Source organism: Notothenia rossii, assembly GCF_949606895.1.
Source record: "Notothenia rossii genome assembly, chromosome: 6".
NCBI lineage: Eukaryota > Metazoa > Chordata > Actinopteri > Perciformes > Nototheniidae > Notothenia > Notothenia rossii.
Genome location: NC_136909.1, coordinates 58594830 through 58598200, shown reverse-complemented (window position 1 = coordinate 58598200; position 3371 = coordinate 58594830). Strand labels below are relative to the sequence as shown.

Sequence of the window (3371 nt, the reverse complement as noted above, 5' to 3'; positions counted from 1 at the left end):
ACATACTCTTAACACCCTCGGACTCTGCGTTGTGTTTCGTATGTGTGATGGGGTGTTATGCAGAGGGGAGGAAAACAGGACACAGCAGATTGGGATTGTGGTGGAGATGCTGAGCAGTTATTTAATTGTTGCGTGTAATTATTATTATACTGTGTGCTTCTTAGTTATTCCATCTTTTGCTGTAACATGGATCTGTATGTAACTCTATATTTAATTGTTATCTACCACACTTCCTTCTACATCATACACCATCATTATACATGATGGTGTACTGTATATAGGATATGTATTTATTTGTATACATATCTAAATTGTATAATTTTATTTTTCGTATTTGGGATTTCTCTTTTGTCCACTCAAATACACTTGGCCCTTTCTCTTTTCCATGTGGAAAATGGCAGCTGCATATTCTGCTTTTCTCATCTGCTCCCTGTCTGCTCATCTACGATGAGAAAATTATATAATTAATTACTAATAATCATTTAAACCTGTTATTACCAATATTTCACAAATTCTTCATGTAAACTTAAGAGCACAGCTGTATGTTGAGTATGTCAGCTTTGCTTGGTTCATCTTACTGGGGGGGGGGGGGGGCTGCTACATGGATGTCGGTGCAGTCCACAATAATTTTGCAGCTGAAGGCAGAATGAATTTATTATTGACTCAGAATGAAGCACAACTTCATGTCATACAATACATTGACTTTATTTGTAATTGTGTAAAAAAAATATGAGCATTGATTAGCAAGCAGGACCTGGCAGGAACAGAGAATGGTGATGGATGGAGCTGGGAAGAGAGAAGAATAAAGAAAACAGATCAACTTTATTATCGGATATTAAAAATTCAATTTCAAAACAAGTTGCCGCTCCTACAGTTTTCTAGTGTGTAAAGATGATTTCACATGACCAATGCAAAATATCACACTCAATACATGTGTGTCTCTGAGGGGTGCATTGTGCCTTTGATGTATATAAATAATATACCATAACCAAATACTATTACGTACAGTGGAAATCAGGTTACCAGAGCAGGTCAGACCAGTGTGCATGTTCCTCAGGGTCTCAGCAGTTACAGGTGAGGTAAAGAAAATAAAAGAGAAAAAGGTCAGTAACAACACTTTAAAGTAACAACACTGAATAATTATCTCTTTTAATAATTTTCTCTCAGTAATCACTCAACTACTGTCTTTCCAACAAACAGATTGACTCACTCTCACTATCATCACAATGAAACACGTCCAGAAGAATGTCATGCAAAGCTGCCTGCCTTCCTTCGACTCTCCCTGAACTGCCTGATCTTTTAATGGTCAATGTTAACCATTTGTGCAGATAGCATTAAGTAGAAAAGATCGCTGATACTAATGTGGCGTTAGCCTACCTCCCGCCCCCTTAGCACCTGGTGGAGGGGGCGATAGGCTACTCTTCAAATGTTTCACAAAATACTTACCATCATGACTACTCTTACTGTTTAACATTTTGGTTTACTTCATGTTAAGGCTAATACAAATGACAAGGCTAAGTAATGTAATATAATGCTAACTAACATGCTCGCTACTAGCTAGGTAGCTAACTTGACTATGTTCCATGCAAAACATGTATATTACCTGATATGTTTGGTCCAACGACTCCTGGTCCTTTCATCAGACGGGAAGCGATAGAACGAGCAAGTGGTATGATCTCTTTTGTGATTACAACCTCGTACAAAGCACACAGGCATCTTGTAAAAGTGAATTTATTGGAGCAATCTCTTATATTTATTGGAGGGAATAAATCAGTCTTCTTCTTCCTCTTTGCTTTGCGAGTCACAACCAGTCTTGGAGCATTATCGCCTATGACATCACTTACGCGACCCAGAATGCATTTGGGATTTGTAGTCTTTCTAGTTGCGTATTATTCATAGTCTTATATTTCAGCATTTTTACGACAAACTGTGACTTTTTTTGCATGGAAATGATTGTTTAAGATTGACAAACATCATATGTGTCATTCGTGGCACAATTCAAACGGGATCAAAAGATAACTTTTCTCTCTCCATTGACTTCAATGTATAATTTTCCGCTTCCGGGGTCCCATGGAGGCTCCCGGAAGGGGAGGGACTTCGCCTCTCTATAGAGAACCGCAGTGACGCGTCGTAAAACCCGGAAGTAAACTTCTTCCGGTTCCTTCGCGAAAAACCAATGCAAATTCTCCATAGGATTTTGGAAAATAGCTCGAAATAAGGTCTGTGGTTGACACACATTTAAGAGAGGGTTCACGTTTTGTTCAGCCGGATAATCTCCACATGTCAACCCTACTTTTATAATTTTTGAATCATAAATCTAGTCGCCAAAAGCGAAATGCTAACGTTATGCTATAAACGAACTACAAGCCAGTACAGCAGCAGGGTCGCACGACTTCAACGTCACGCCAACTTAAGATCGTTTCAACTGACTTGCACTGAAACTGCACTTTGAACACTTTAAATATATTAACATTTTAAACTGTATACCCCGGTTATCTAGGCCCGTTTTGTTTAATGTATACCACATTTATCTAGGCCTTTTTTGTTTTATGTATACATGTCACACTGTGGGAAACGATATTTCGATATTTCTGGATGTATAACACATGTAGAATTTTTGACAATAAAGCTGAATTTGACTTTCGCTTGCTTGCATATTTTAACAGAGCTTTTCATTTTAGCCACACTGAATTTAACTGGAAGTCATGGCTGTGTCAATTACCAGTCTGATATCGTTTTACAAAGATGACAAGAAGAGTGTAGATAGAGGAGAGAACCACTACAAGTCAGGACACGTAACAGTGCAGCCTAGATGAAGTTGTGCTTACCGGTGTTGTCAGGGCTAGCATGAGGGACAAGGTTTATAGTGTCGGTGAGTAGTGATAGCAAGAGTACCGTTAACCTTTTAAGACCGAGTTAATTTATTCACATTAATTCCCATCAACAAATCAATTGTATGTGTCACATGAAATCTTTATTAGGCAAGGCAAGGCAAGTTTATTTATATAGCACTTTTCAACACAACGCAATTCAAAGTGCTTTACAAAAAATGAAAGACATTAAGAAAATGGCATTTAAAATCAGTCATTAAAAAGAAAAGCGAATAAAATAAACATTAAAAGAAAAAATACATGGATAAAAGTTACAGTGCAGTCTAAGATATGAATAGTTCAATTAAAAGCAGCGACAAAAAGAAAAGTCCTCAGCCTGGATTTAAAAGTAGTAAGTTGCAGCGGACCTGCAGGTTTCTGGGAGTTTGCTCCAGATATGTGGAGCATAATAACTGTACGCTGCTTTACCATGTTTAGTTCTGACTCTTGGGACAGAAAGCTGACCCATCCCTGAAGACCTAAGAGATCTGGATGGTTCAT

General features: G+C 38.0%; 1 long non-coding RNA gene across 1 annotated transcript; it reads right to left on the bottom strand.

Moving 5' to 3' along the window:
• Window positions 1-684: 684 nt before the first annotated feature.
• Window positions 685-2564, bottom strand: LOC307044182. Its single transcript, XR_013809556.1, has 2 exons — window positions 1007-2564; window positions 685-786 (listed from the first exon to the last, which is right to left on the bottom strand). It is a non-coding gene; the product is annotated as an uncharacterized lncRNA (long non-coding RNA).
• Window positions 2565-3371: the final 807 nt, after the last annotated feature.